At 41.1% G+C, this 16,457-nt stretch overlaps 1 protein-coding gene across 1 annotated transcript in view; it reads left to right on the top strand.

Moving 5' to 3' along the window:
- The window catches only part of PCSK5 (proprotein convertase subtilisin/kexin type 5), a 503,247-nt gene that overhangs the window by 59,230 nt on the left and 427,560 nt on the right, over nucleotides 1-16,457 (top strand). The gene's annotated exons all lie outside the window — the stretch shown is intronic.

The following is a 16,457-nucleotide window of genomic DNA, read 5'->3' on the forward strand; positions in this document are numbered from 1 at the left end:
GCAGCAGCAGCAGTAGCAGGAGGAACAGGTTGGAAGTCCAGCCTAGAACAGAACCTGAGACTGCTAAATTACCCCCGAGAGGGCAAAGGCTCCGGTGTGGCTCTAAAGGAAGATAACAAGATGAATCACTAGTACAGAGAGCTGGACTTTTCCAGTTCCTTGACTCGCCAGCTCCACCTTTGAAGGGCATTGCGATTATCTCACTGGGAATAAAATTTAGAATGTTTCTCCCTTTTGCATCAGTTCTAGCATCCTGTATATGAGTTAGTAACAGTGGTAGGGAATTAGGAAGCCATTCTTTAAGAGTCAATTTTCTCTTATCAGAAGTGTAAGCAGAGCCCATGTTTACCCTTATGTGTCTAATTCAAATTTATAGTTGAGCAAACTGTGAAGTGACAGGCATAGCTCTCTGCATTTGTGGCATAATTTACAAGTTTTTAATCTGATATGTTACATGCCTAGAAAGAATAGTCATGGGGAAAATGGTACCTAACAGCTTTTTAAGCTGGGATATGTTTTTATTAAATCCTTTAAAATCTTCACTGTGTTATGTATATATTTTAATTCTTCATAATTGGTTTTCCCCATTTCATTATGATTTTCAGACATACAGCAAAATTAAAGAATTTAAAATGATCACCATTATACTTGCTGTTTAGAGTCCACCATTAGCATTTACATGCTTTTTTTATCTCCTATCTATGTACCTATCCATCTTTACTCATCTATTAATCCATTTAATTTGCATATCTATGCACCTGTCTGTGATCATTTATCCATTTATCCATCTGGTTTTTGATGTATTTAAAAATAAATTGCAAGCATCAGTCCATTCCCTTTCAAGTACTTCAGCATGCATGCCATTAATGTATTTGCTTTCTGGGATTTTTTTTTTTAATACAAACTTCATGTACAGTGAAACTCACAAATGTTAAATGTACACAGTCTTGGAGACCTGACAAATGCATACATATGTGCAGCCTAAAACCCGTTCGGGATCTATATTGTTCCCATCACCCCCCAAGCCTCTTCCCCAGTCACTAGTCTCCCTCCCGAAGAAAATCACTGTTTAATTTTTTCCTACCATAAATTGATTTTTTAAAATTAAGGTCTAATTTACAGAGTAAAATCTGTCCTTTTTAGTGTACAGTTCTGTTAATTTTGATAAATGTAGAGAGCTGTGTAACCACCACCACAATATACAGATCAGTCCCATCACCACTAGAAATCCTTCTGCTTCGTTTACAGTCATCCCCCTTCCTCCACACCCAGCTTCTGGCAACCACTGATCTGTTTTCCATCCCTATAGTTTTGCCTTTTCTAGAATGTCATATGAATGGGTTAAAGAAGTTTGTAGCCTTTTGAGTCTGGATTCTTTCACCTAGTATAATGCATTTGAGATTTCATGCACAAGGTTGTGTGTGTATCAGTGGTTTGTTCCTTTTTATTGCTGAAAGAAAAGTGTTAGTCACTCAGTCATGTCCAACTCTTTGAGATCCCACAGACTGTAGCCCACCAGGCTCCTCTGTCCATGTAATTCTCAAGGCAAAAATACTGGAATGTGTTGCCATTTTCTTCCCAAGGGGATATTCTCAATGCAGGGCTCAAACCCAGGTCTCCTACATTGCAAGCAAATTCTTTACTATCTGAGCTACCAGGGAAGCCCTTTTATTGTTGAGTAGTGTTCTATTGTGTGGCTAGACCACAGTTTATCCATTCACTGGTTGAAGGACATTTGGATCATATCAGATTTTGGCAAATATGTATAAAGCTGCTATACACCAAGTGTAATAGATTTTTAAGTCTGCTATGAGGTGGATTTGCCCTACTCAGGTTTTGGTGTTTATTTGTAAATTCCCAGTCCTCTATCAGACGTGGGACAAATGCATAATCAGGAGTTGCTAGAAGTGTGAATTATGTGATCTGGGAAAAAAGTGTTTAGTTATTTCACTCATATGAAATTTGCAGCTTGTAAATCCAAGTTGTCAGTATGTGTTACATGACATTTTTCATTTTGACTTTGGAAGCCTGAAAAAAATATCATTAACTGTTTGAATTTCATAGTTTAAAGTGTCTGTCTTATGGGTGATTTTTTTCAGTTGGGTTTGGAGCATTTTTCTCTCCTTGGCAGGACAAATATTTTGATTTTCTAGCCTCATTTCAGAAGCAAGTATGTATAATTCACCCTGATGTACTGAGCACCAAGGGCAAAGATTTGATGGTAAAGGAGCAAGAAAAGTGAGATTGGGAAGAAAGGGTATGGGAGAGGGGAGGGCTCCACAGAACAGTAAGAACCACCAATAAATATTTCATTGGGTTGCTATGTGGCAGCGGTTACACCAGGTCAAGTTGCCTAACAGTAAGTCTGCTTGATGCCGGTTTTTAGTGAGCTGAGCGACTGATGAAGGGATAAATTTCACCATAAGATTGTGCTTTTGTTTTGGTCAGACATCCAGTGCCAAATGTGAGAAGCTGCCAGGTGCCTACTGGGATGAAACCTGCTTGTCTCTTCTTGCTTCTTGCATTTTCTGTGAAAGCAGAAACAATTTGGTCGTTTTACTTACATGCGTGTGTGTGTGTGCATTCATAATAGAGTTGGAAATAGCAAAACAAAGAGCTTGCTTTGTTCATTTGCTCAATATTCACTAGAAACGTATTAGGCAGCTATCAAATCCCCACACTTTTGAAATTTTAAGTCAGAATAATCAGACCTTAGTAAAAGAATAAGATTTCTATGTAGTTCTGTCATTATTATAAGAATTAAAGCAGAAGTGAAATTAGGCTTATTTGCCTCAGTAAAATCCTGTGGCGATGATAAGCTTCCCTCTTTTCTCTGAGCTAAAAGTCAAGAAGGAAACAGTGATATAGAAAACTTTGGACTTAGCATTGCACCAAAAGGTGCTAAACAGATAAACTTCAAATAGGAATAAAAGGATAGGAGGCCATCTGAATTAATAATTAATAAGATTAATAATTGGTAATTGTGTGACTAAACAGTACATGGAAACAGAGAAAACCGAATGATTTTGAATATACTTGGAATTTTGTTTCTAGAAACAGGCATGTTCCCCCCCCCCCCCCCCGCCCCCCGCCACATGTGTAGTTTGCTCATGATTTCTGAGACTCATCAGGGAAGCATTTTTTCTTTATAGGTATATTATCATTAAGATTAAGTTCATCAGTCATTTTAACACTCAAGGAACATCAATAATCTGTCTTTGTGTCTGTAGACCTGGATGCAGCTTATGAATTTACAAGTGTACAAGTTGGCTAATGATCCTCCTAGGAGGGAGGGGAAGTGCATCCTTGTCTAGCTCCCTCTCCTTCTTCTCCTGCTCAAGAAAGCTGATGTCTCACCAGGAAGACTCTGTGGTACTTTATCCTTATTATAATGATAGCTGTGTTACAAAGTTATTGAGTTACAGTGCCATGGCTTCTTTCAAGATCAAATTTATTCATAATTGCAGCTGTTACAATGGCAATTTGTTACACTTAAAATGCTTGGCTCTCCAAACACCACTATTAAGGCGAGTGAAGAGGGAGTTTGGCTGCCTGGGTCAAGTGGATTTAGACCTGAGGAAAACCAAAGGGATATTAATACATAAATATCCCATGGAAACCTCCAACCGCTCAAGTCAGCCGACAGACAGGAGCATGGCCAGAAAAACTGTCTTACTCTTTCGCTGTAGGGCTTTCTCAATAGGAGACCACGTCTGTGCAGCGCTTGCCAGCGAGAAAGGAAAATGATAAAAAAGCATGCTAAGACCTTCCTTACTAGTGGTGGCATACAGGTCTCTACTGCTGTCTGTTGACACTCTATCTAAACTATGAAACATCTTTCTTTTCTTGAATACACATCTTTCTCAAAAACTGTTTTGGAAATGTTTTCTGATTGACACTAAATATTGACTACATCCTAATAAAAACTCCATTTGTGTGGGTCACAGTCATTCAAAATAGATACTTGGAAAGAAAAATTAGCATTCATCAAGCCCCTACTATATGCTGAATCCCTGTGCTATGCAATTCATGAATGTTGTCATTTAATGTTTTAGACAAACTTTGGAAGAAGGGCATTTCTTTCCAGGACAAAGACTCAGAGAGGTTAGGTGGTTTTGTCAAAGCGTGTGCTCTTTTCACTCCACCATGCTTACTCCTGCCTTTGACAAAGATAAAAAGCAGGAGGGTAAGAAATAGCAGTTAAGAAAGTTTAACATTACTTAGGCTGAAAAATCAGCTTCCCTTGTCCCACCTCTTTAAATCCCCTCTCACCAACACTTTAGTCATTTCTAATGATTTAAGTAATTTTAAATAACTTAAAACACTTAAACTTCAGTTTTAAACAGTAACTTCCAATTAATTCAGTTACACTTAACTGACGTCGGGAAACTACTGTTATGTCTAAAAGTAAGAAAAAAATCATCATCATAAATACTGATAGCCTGCTTATTATGTGTCAGGCTCTGTAGTAGTAGCTCTATATTAATATATACTAACTTGGTGCTTTGCAACTATTTGTTCTTGTTATTGTCCTCCTCAGGGGTGAAATTCAATTAACCTTACTAATTTGAATTTGAATTAACTTCAATTTTACTATAATGAGAAACATTAAATAAGTTTTTTTTAAACATTAAGTTAAGGAATAAGTTTTTGTCAGGCAGAGTTGAGCTGAGAGCACCACAAACCGTTCTAATGTCTAAGATCTTTTCACCCTCCTACGATAGACCTCTTGGTGAGAATACATATACTAACCCAAATCATTTGATGCTAACCCTAAGAGTGAAGTCAGCCCTAAGCGTGAGGTCCTGTGATTAGTTTACCCACTTTACAGATGAGAAAACAAAGACCTTGAGAGGTTAAGTAAATTGTTTAAGAAGCTAAAGTTTCCAGGCTGTACCGTCTTAACCGTTTTGTGCTGTGTTGCTTCTGACTCTTTAGTCATTCATACCAGTAGATGCCTTTCTATAAATACATTTTACACTGTCTCAAACAGTAATCTTTGTTAGCAACGCGGTTGAGTCTGTCTGAGTCTGTCCTGTTTGTTACCTCCTAGTTAACATACATTTGAGTTCTGGCTTTGGCATACTTTGTAGATCTCAGCCTGAGCCCTTTACTCTGTCCCCTGTCTCAACACTTTACTCTTTTATCAACTTTAATCCTTTAGATAACCTACTACTGAACTCAGCAAGCAATCCATATATTCCAAAGTGCATGCATGTCCTGAGTCACTTCCCAGATAATTTCCCATTGCAGCATAAATTGTGGGTGGCTGTTCAACATCTCATCACACTTTTGAAAATCTATTAATATCATTTAAATGTTTCTTTGAAATAATTCTAGATTCATGGACAAAACAGTGAGTCAGATGGACCACCTTATGTGAAACCTAAGAGATTAATAGAAAGATTTGTATGTAACTTAAGGTGCAAACTAGACAGAAATATTGAAATGATAGCTGGAAGGCACTGCTGCCTGAAGATCAATTAGAGACAAAGATAAAATATTTTGGAACCTGGGCAGGATTATAAAACAGATGCAGTTTTTCCCTGGTGACTTGCCTCTCACTGAAGTCTTCTCTCTCCCCTGTATCTTTACATTTCTTGTTCTCAGCATTCTCAATATTCTCTTCTTCAGCAGTTCTGAGACTGACTCTCAAAGCCTTTAATTCACAACAAGTTATAAAAGACCAATAATTGCTTCAAGTAGTATTCCTTCCCAGAGGATTTGCAATTTGGCAGAAATTGAAGCTTAGACGTTAAAGGTGACAATTTCAACTCAGGGTAAGGAAATTCACAGGAGAGCTTTACTGATGTGCTCCTGGAAGCCTCCCCAGATGGCTGTAGAGTACAGACTCACCCATAGGCCTGTCTCTCAGGTTCCAAATCGAATTGAGGTGTTGGTTTCATGGGATTTCCTGTGTATCCACCTTTTCTAAGATGTGAACTCCGTGCTAAGTGAAGCCCACCTTCTCTTGGCTATTGTGTCTTGTTATGAAACCATGTCTTGACTCAGTCCTGAGAGAAGGCTATGGGCCCAGTGATGAGTGAGATGGCTTCGGCTCTTGGCTCCTCCCGGTGGCCGTGTGGGTGGTCTTGCTTGCCTTAGTTTCTCCATCTGTTTTAGTGGAAAGGATCTTAACATTGTAGGAGATCCCAGAACGGAATGTGCTGTGTAAACACAAGGCAATGTTGTTACAATAAATAGCAAATTAGTGACTCTAGCTTAAATTTCCTACACTTGAGGACTTGTGGGTGGACCAAAGAATCAGAAATTGTCACTAGGAAAAAAAAATTTCCTTCCTCCTATTTTCTGACAAAAACAGAATTTGAGAATTTTGGCTACCATCTGTTGAGAGACTCAGTTCTGCCTCTCCCAGTGGAAGGCTGGAATTGGGGCTGCAGTGGAGTCTGGCATTCTCTTAATGAGCTGGCTTGTTGAGATCTGCCTTAAGTGCTCTAAACTGTGTCTCTAGCTTTTTGGTTTTCTCATTTTTACAAATCTCATTTTTTTTAAATTTAAAATATCCTGTTGAAATATGTTGCTGTATTAAGATTGACATTCCCTGTTAGGCGCCAAGAGATGAGAATGTCTCTGTTACGGTAGTCTAGCTTCCTTATGAGACAATTGGACACATAGAAAGTGATGCTTGCTGGTGTTGAATGGCATTACTGTTTTAGGTACTTCTGTTCTGAGAGATTCTGTTTACATTTCACATCCCTCCCCCACCTCTCCAAGGATCCATAAGTGGGCGAACAGATCCTCCTTTCTCACCTGAGAGGGATAGTTTAAGAAACAGAGAAAAGGACAGCAGCTTTCTGCCCTGAATCCCGGATCTTAAGATTTGTCCCATGCAGTGTGCCATCATTTATTGGAGGTAATAATATCTGTCTTGTCTACCTAACTAGTCATCTTGAAGCCCCAATGACATTTGAAGATTTTTTGTAAACTTGGAAAGATCTGTAAAAGTGACACATGAGCGATAGCAAGCATAAGATTGAAATTGGAGTAAACCTAGCTAACTTTTTATGATGCCTGGGTGAGAACGGCCCCTGAGTTTATTGGGCCAAGAATAAACTCAGCCTTTGACCCAGTTCAGGCTCAACCATGGTCAGGACTTGACTTTTTGAGCTCCTGTCCCAGTTGGAATAGAGTGGAGTTCAGGAGTGGAGAATGAAGCAAGTTTATTAGGACATTCTACTCTGTGTATTCCACAGTGGTTTGTCCAACCTGACTGTAAACAGCAGCTGGAAGACATTCTGCTGAATCCCCCTGTGTATCCGTGGTTTGTGCAGCTTGGAGTTCAGGGGAAAGTCTTGAGCTGTAGAGGCTTAAAAAAAGCCAAAAAGCTGTTTACAGGAACAAGGCCACTACCTATGCGAGATTCATGAACTTAAAACACTTTGGGGCTCAGTTTATTCTGTGTGGCAGGGTTGTTTTAGAGGTTAATTGAGATAATGCACATGGAATTTTCTTTCCATGGAAGACTAGGCCCTTGATTTGAAGTCAGAAAAAAACATTTCTGTTTTTATTCTTCATTAACAGTGAATATTTGGGCTAATAATTTTTAGCTCTATGGGCAAAGGTTTCCTTCTCTGTGAAATGGAAATTATAATAAGAACTCATATAAAGGTTCCAGAGGCTGATTTATGCAGAAGACATGTTATAAAATTGAAAACAGTGTATTCATTCATTTATTCATTCAGTCAACACTACGCATCTACTTTGAGTTTTTGCCCATAACGAGTTAGCAATCTAGAGGCAGACAGAGAAACTGGCAATTACAGCACAATGGAAGTGTGCCCACGATGGAAGTGTGCCCATGACATGGAGGGAACATTGAGGAAAAAAGTGTAATTATTTGAGGAATCTGGAATATCTTCCTAGAGGAGTGGTGACCCATAAACCAAACTTTATGGAATAGAAGTTGGGCTGCAGGCAAGAAAACTGACAGGGACAAGGGTTTCTAAAGGAGAAGACTGGCGAGGCTTTCTGGCCTGTGGCAGGAAATGATGGTACGTTCACTTTGGCTGGAGCGGAGGGGTGTATGTGTGCCAGGAGGTAGGTAAGATGGGGAGGTACAGAGGAGGAGTCTGATAAGGAGGAACCCTAGGAACCAGGTCTTGATGCCTGCCTAGGTCATACCCAAGCATGTAGGCTTCAGCTTGCATGTGTTGGAGTGTCATGTCCTGCGTGTGAGACTACAGAATAGCATGGACTTATTCAAGGTGGATGCTGCAGAGCTACCGTGAGCTGCACATGCAGTCTGATACTCATCACCCCTTCCAAGATGAGAGAAGGATGGCAGTGAGCTTCTCACCTAAGCAGTCCACCACATTCCAGGGTGGCTGTGCTTGGGGCCAGCTCTGGGGCTCTGGCAAAAGTAGAGATGTTTGCCAGGTTAAGCTTAAGAAACCTTCTGAGAGTCAACTCACGTTGGTCTCATCTGCAACAATACACATTCAAGCTGAAAAAGCATTTACTGGGCACTACTGTGTATACGGCTCAACACTGTGCTAGGTGCAAGGGAGAAATAAAGACAAGTAATGATAGTAGCTGCCTCTCATCAAGCCCTCGGTGTGGCTTTGGCATGGCTGTATGTGCTTGGGTTAACTCCTTTAAACACTCCTCTGAGATGGTATTGTAATCCCTTTTCCTCATAGCTCAGAATGAGCAGTGTTGCATATACACCTAGTCTGTAGAGGAGCTGGGCTCTCAGACTCAGGTGCCCAGGACCAAGAATCCATGCTCCAGTGCCTGCTTGTGGCATGTGATGGAGACAGATGTATACATGACTAAATGAATGGAAGACGGAGACTTGAGAGTAAAGGAAATTGTGGGAAATAATGTAGACTAGAATTAGGTTCCTTTTTCAACTGGGAAATGAAAATAAAATGTTTATTACAGGATATTGAATAAAACATAAAAAATTAAAAAATCTTTCTTTTGCTTACATTTCTTAAATCCTAAGTCAGAAGAATCAATCAGGGCAGATGTCAGATTCTAACAAGCTTATGAATTGAAGGAGAAATGAAAGAATGGGGAGGAATAAGATTAGTTTGAAAGAACCAAAGATAAGGGAAACTAAACAGGCTAGACTTTGGAAGGAGTGAGAAGTCTGAGAAAGCTCTGTGGGCAGCTAATCATTGAAAGGAAGTGGGGGTGGGGGAAGCAAAGCCATAGAGAGACACTGTCACAGAAAAAACTAATTTGTAATATTCAGGGAAAACAAGGCACGTGATCCTGGGGGAAAGCCTGATTAAGGAGAGAGCAAAAGGATATTTGAAATACTGAAGATTGCAAATTTGATCTTGTTGGTCTAAAGTTGAGTTTATTCATTTTATTTATCGCAAGTTTGCCTTTGTTTGTTACTGCCCCAAATCATGTGCGTGGAACAGAGGAAGGACAGAGTGAGCATCGGGCATCCTCAGGACTCCCGCCATGCTGTTTGCTTATATGTAACAGCTGTTTTCCAAGTGCATGCTAGCACCTCAGATCTCCGCGAGGTTCCATGATGAATTCTAATCTTCCAGAATTTTGAGAGTATAAAGGGGTGCAGATGACACCAGGACAACAGGCTTGAACTGCAGATGTCCTGGTCCAACAGGGACATCTGATCACTCTGTCCATGATGTTTAAGGCTCTCCACGGGCTTAAGTTATTTTATTGACTGCCTTATAAATCAAACTGCAAAAAAAAAAAAAAAAAAAAATCAAACTGCAATCTGCATCCAATCACAATGAACAGTGAAATGGTAGAGTGCTGAAGGACTGGGTCAGGCAGCAAGTACCAGCAAGGACATTTTCTTGCTAATCTAAGAGAAGAGCTCTGTCTTGGTCCCTGATTCCACCAGTTACTGTCGCCCCAACTGAACTGAGTCTTCTGTGATTGGACTGAGCCCGAAGTTCAGGTTTCTGTGACTATGTAGCCTTATGTCCCTGACACGGCACAGATGGTGGGGCTGATGTACCACTGCAGGGAAATGATTCAGGGTTGCACTGACTTGATACAAAGTGACTTAGCTCCAGAGAACATCCAAGAGATTTAGAGCTTTTTAGTCAACTAGTGACATTTTCTTAACAGTTTAATTGAGCAATTGGTTGATATTTTAGAATTCATTCTCTCATTAAATCATTTAAATGAGTCTCCAGAATGGCAGCCACAGGTGGCCACTGTGTACTTGGCATGTAGCTAGTACAGCAGGGTGTGTGCTCAGCCCTGTCCAACTCTTCCCAACTCCGCGGACTATAGCCCGCCAGGCTCCTCTGTCCAGGGGATTCTCTAGGCAAGAATACTAGAGTAGGTTGCCAAACCCCTCTCCAGAAGACCCTCCCAACCCAGGGAACTAACCTGCATCTCAAGTCTCTTGTATTTGCAAGCAGGTTCTTCACCACTAGCACCACCTGGGAAGCCCATAGCTAGTACAGCTGTGGACCTCAATTTTTAAATGTACTTAATTAACTTTAAAGTTTAAAACTTATCCTTGATCCAGTTTTTGGAAACTGGATTTAGGTATCTTTGATACAATTTGGGTATATGAATCTATTATTTCTCCTGCCAATTTTATGGCATCTAAGTACAGACCAAGTATTACCAATGAAAATGTGATGTCCTAATTGAGATTTGTTGTAAGGGTAAAGTACATACCTGATTTTAGAGACTTAGAACCAGAAAACAGAATGTATCTCATTAGTATATTAAATGTGTCTCATTAGTATATTAAAATAGCTTGTTAATAATTTCTTATATTGTTTACATGATGAAATGATAATATTTTGGAGTAGTGTTAAAATTATTAAAATTCATTTCACTTGTTTCTTTTTGCTTGTTAATGGGTGGGGCCTCTAGCAAATTTAAAACGATGCACATGGTTGCTTTCTCTTTTTAATGAGTAGCTCTGATTCAGGTGTTGATTACCTGCAGTGTCTCCAGCTCTGAGCTTACCACAAACAGGCTTGGAAGCAGCGAGGTTCCTGCCCTGGTAGAGCCTAGGGTGCCTGTATGGAGGGCAGAAAATAAACAGATACAGACAAATAAGCAGCATGATCCAGATTGTGGTGCTGCAAAGCAGTTCTGCAGGATGATGCTGGACTGATTGGTGGAGGGAGGCCACATTTAGAGAGTGTGGTCGGGGAAAGCCTCCTGGGATACAGGGATGAATTGGCCTGAGACCTTGGAGGATGAGGAATTGCTGGGGGGATCACAGAAGGTTTCTTTGAAGAGAAGATCTTTGAGCTGAGCCCTAAAGGGTGGGTAAACTGTGCTTCTTTAGTTCATTCAGAAAGACTTCTTGGGCTACTGGGTCAAAAGGAGGATGTCGAGAAAGCGCCTGGCTTGAGACCAGGCTTGGCAACTCAGAAGGCTCAGCTCCAGCTGGGCCAGGGGCCAGGCCATCAGCCAGCACATGAGAGAGTCTGTTGGCAGATTCACCCTCCTGCAGCCAGCGGGGTGTTCAAGCTAGGAATGTGACAGGGTGGCCCTTCCATAAGACTCCAGACACTTTCAGTTTTGACAGCCGGGTAGTCACAGCAGAATACGCAGTAGATTTTAAAGCTGTGGTTTGTGCATGGCTCGGTTGTTCCGCCTAACCTTGGAAAGGGGTGGAACGCACTGGGATTGATAGTTATTGTCCTCTGCTCTCTGAAGTCTCGGACTGAGAACCTGCATTTGTGATGGACACACAGAGTAGGCCCATCTGTAAAGAGTGGCTCTGTCTGCGGGTTCCATGGAACTGGTAAGACATCACTCCCAGCTGGGTAGTTCAGATTGAAATGGGACCAACAAAAATGATGAGTGGTGCCAGAGTCCTTATTGGGCCTCTCCAGGGACTCAGCACTGGGCCTGTCTTGCTTCTTAAGAAACGGTGTATGTCATGATCAATCGCATGGGATTTTGAGGCAGGTCTTGTCTTAATCCTGCCTTGCCAGTCCCTAGCTGTGAGAACATGGGCAGAAAGCTAAACCTGTCAGAGTCTCAGCTTCCTCTTTGCTGATCACACCCTTTACATAATGCTAACTGACCTCCTAGGGCTGTTATGGGGATTAAGCAGCCACCAGGGAAGTTCCAAGATGTATACATACAGTCTCGCTTATAGAAAGTGCCTGATAAATTATAGCTATTATTATTATTGGTATCATTTTCATTATTCTCATTTTTCTTTCTTTTATTCATTTTAAATAGCATATAACAGCAGAGTTAAAGGATCAGCTCAGGCTCATGGCTCACTGGTTAGTCTTTTGGGGATACTTTATCTGACAATCAAGAGATCACTACTAACACCACTCTGGGGGGAAATAACGCAGTCTTGGCTCTCATCGGCTGCAGGCTCTGGCACATCTATGGAAATCACAGCTTTCCTTTGACATTATTCTCACATTTCCAGTTCTAACAATTTACAGTGAAAATCTAAGGAGCTTTTGTGTCTAAAATAAGCAACTTGGAAGTAGAATTACAGGGAGGCATCTTCACCTGAATCGTTTTGTTGGCAATGATTGCCCCGCTGCATTCTGACATTTAGTGTTTGTGAGGTTCTCAGGCAATTCAGAGAGTCGTGGACACCGTGCCAGGCAAGGAAGTGCAGGTAGTATCAGAGTGTTCAAGTTCATTTTTACTTTTGGCTAAGGAATAATTGAATGATGGCTTACAATGTAGCAGAAAAGCGTGGACAGAGCTGTGGGTTTGCATCCCAGCTCTGCGTGATCTCATGGGTAACCGTGAACTTTGCTGAGCTCTTTGAATCTCGGTTTCTTTATCTGGGAAATGGAGAGAACACCAACCTTTTGTTGGAGATTAGAGATGGCCTAGGTAGAGTACCCGGAACTAGACAGTGCAGTTCTTGGTGAGCGGAGCTGTTGGCGCTGGTGACTGAATTGTTCTGTCTCAAGAGAGCACATTTACATGTGGAGGGTTGAGATGGCTCAGGCCAGGATACTGGGAAAATGTAAATTCCACGCTTCGGTAGATCATATCATAACAGGGTAAAAGTTCTTTGGCCAGAATACAAACAAGTGAGTGTTCCAAGAGTTTCTTATATTACCATTTTTTCTTTCTTCTTCTTTTTTTAATTTTTACCTCAAGACAGTGAATATTCACATTGCTTGACTAATATGTTTGGAACTTTGAGAATACTCTCAGAACTCTCTTCTTGACATTATCTCAATGTACTTGAATATTTTTACACACATCTTGGCTTAGAATCAATGAAACAAAACTTGTGTTTAAAACACAGTTGTAAAAAAGGCCAACAGTGGGATGAGTTATAGGGTGGCTGCCTGCACCAAGCAAGGCTTCCTTCATACCTGGTTGTTTGTCCGTCGTATATTTGATGGTTACTAGGTGTGTGTCATGCGTGTTTTACATATGACTGAGGGAATAAAGTCCACAAATGCCAATGCATGACTAATAACAGCATAATTTCAGTTTGATGAGGGCCATTATTAATTCATGGTTCATTTCCCGTTCACATGTTAAGTCCTCCCTTCATATCTGCTCAATATGTTTACAAGGCTATTTCCTTGTAGGCTCACATTTTCTCTTTAAACGTTTTGTTTTGTATTGGGTTATAGCTGATGAACAATGTTGTGACAGTTTCAGGGGAACTGTGCGGGGACTCAGCTGTACATGTACATGTATCCATTCTCCCTCAAACTCCCCTCCTATCCAGGCTTAGGCTCACATTTTATTTTTATTTTTTTACTTTTGGTCTTTTTTTTCTAGGCTCATATTTTAAGTCAGTTTATTTTCAAACTTCAGAAAGCCAAGTTTTCTGTAAATAGCACCTTTGTCTCTTCCTGCCCATGTAGAGGGGTCATTATCTGTATTGATTCTGTTGCACATAAAAGCCAAGTATCAAGTATTGGACTGTGTAATGGTGGTCAAAGGGCAGGCCTCAGAGGAGGAAGAAAGACCTTCCTTATCACAAATAAACTCTAACCTCACTTGGATTCAAGTTCCTCATTTGTAAAATGAAAGGTTTGAGCTAGATAATTTCTAAGAGCCAAAAGGCAAAGAATCCATGGCCGAACATGAGTCTGCTAACTAATCATGCCATGGGCCTGGACTCCATGTTCATTGGTGAATTTTTTTGGTGAGGGTGTGTGCCCCTTTCTTAGGTGTATATAGCAAAGACTAATAGATGTAGAAAGCTAGCTAGCGTTTTGCTTGTTTAGTCACTGATTCCAGAATAGGAAGGGATTCTTCGGAAGAACAATATCCTGCACTCTGCACCTGCCACCCGAGGGCCACAGGTTCCCAGCAGTGACGGGGTTTGTAGTCAGGAAGTAGACACCCGCCTGTGAGCTGTGGTGAGCGCATTTGCGAAAGGCAGCCGAGCATGGATGACACGCACGGCACCATGTGGAGATGCACAAACAAGGAGCCCGTCCCTGCCCACAAGGGGCTGCTTTTGCCTCTCAGCCCCTGAATCAGTAAATGCCTCTGGAAGTTAGCTCCAGGGTTAATGCCTCAGATGCATATCAGCTTGTACCGAGGCTGGGCTGGAAGGGGCCCTGGAGGTAGGTCAGAGAAAGGAGGAATCTCTGCAGAAGTCCTGACAGGAGTCAGTTTCAGTGGGTTGTTTATTGGCTAGGAACTGGCCAAAATGCCTCTCAGAGATTGCTTAGACTGGTGATTGGGAAATCCAAACTCTGACAGTTTCATCCTTTTCTTAATGTGAGGTAGCTTGAGAGTGAAAAATGACTTCATGGTTGTCACCAGCAGTGCTTCCCTGGCCAATTTTTTTTAGTAGCCACTTACAAATAGAGTATTTATTGGATATTCCACCCCAAAAGAGAGCGACTTACCACCCCAACCTGTGGGAATGTGCTCTTGAAAAAAGTCTCTCTTCTTGTTATATAGTCCTGTGAACTTCAATTAAATTCAGTAACTCCATGTTTGAACTCCCAGAGTGTCCTGCTAGTATGTCAATAAACATATTTGATAGTTTGGTCTCAAGATGGTGAGGGGATTGGAAAGGTACTATTTTCTACAAATACCTACTGCTATGTGCCTTGGCTCTCTGCAAGTCAAGGTAACCTAAATTAAATAGATCAGCTCACTTGGGCAAGGATGTATAGGAAGTGTTGCTCTTTAAAATTAAATCTAGAGCCATTTTGTTTTGGAAAACTAGTTCTGCCTCTTCATGGCTTCTGGTTCTTTCCACGCAGGGCACAGTCAGCCTCAGTAAACAGAGTGTCTAGGAGGAAGGCGGTAATCCATTCCTCTGGAGCCTCACTGCCAATACAAGGTGATAGTTTTTAGCCAAGGCCTGGAAGGAGCCATGATGTGCCTTAGATGTTCAATTTTCACCAATACTCCTTTGGGTGAGGGTTCCTATTTTCTCTGTCGTTGGTCCACTTCACAAGACATAGTGTCGCAGAAAGAGTGTACTGCAGCTTTCTAAAGATGCCAACACAGACCATTTTAGAACAAGGGACCAAGGAGAATCCTCTTTTACTAAGACATACACTTCTTGGTGTTGTAATAACTGCACCCCATGAGCTGTAGTCTCCTAGAGGGTAGACCAGTCTGATCCTTAATTGCCAGCAATTAACTAAATTGTCTTGCCTACTCTGGGAAATCAGAGGCCTGTGGGTGGATTCACTGATGAAACACCAATGCCTGGCATGTGGTAGGTGCTCAGAAAAGGGGTCTCCAATTGGGTTGGTATGACAACTTAATAGCAAGGACCACTAGCGTCAAACAAACATGAGGTCAGTCTCAGGAACTAGGCCAGCTGAGTCAAGGCCTCGAATGCCAGTGCAAGTCTGTTACAAAGTTCTGTTCTATTCTTTCTGTGTTTACAGGCAAATTGATTCATTTAGCAATCACTTTCAGTAAGTCCTTTGTCAGCCAGGTAATCTGCTAAATGCCAAGGACGCTGACATGAGAAGTACAGTCTGTTCCTTCTAGGAATGTAAACTTTCATCGGGAAAGCCAACAAATCAATAGTTCAAAGGTTTGTAATAATGGTTGTAGTAGAGATAAACGTAGGTTTCTCAGAATACACCAGAGGAAGAAAGACACCTTCATCAAGAAGATGTTAGGATGAAAGAATTTACCCACTGGGGTCCTCTGGCAAGTTTGGAAGAGGAGAGAAATGAGGACCAAATGTTATAGAAATCCAACCAGGAAATTATTAGGGAGTTCAGTGAGAAAGATATGAGAGAATGAGGATCTGAGTTAGGGTGATGGCTGTGGAAATGCTGAAAAGTGGTCAGATCTGATCCATCAATGGTGAGGAACATTTGATACGGTTTGTGGGATCTTTTTGTGACCTTCTTTATCGTGAGCTTGTTTAATTATTTATATTATCTTAGAAGTCATCATATACCTTACTTCTTTTCTAAACTTTGCTTTGGTAAACTCTAAGACATATGCGTTCATTAGAATTGTTCTTTGGAAGGTCTGGAAACCCACCTGAATGGGGAAACATCATGACTGCCCTCAGTGGAATTCTGGCA

This window comes from Budorcas taxicolor, chromosome 8, assembly GCF_023091745.1.
Source record: "Budorcas taxicolor isolate Tak-1 chromosome 8, Takin1.1, whole genome shotgun sequence".
Lineage (NCBI taxonomy): Eukaryota > Metazoa > Chordata > Mammalia > Artiodactyla > Bovidae > Budorcas > Budorcas taxicolor.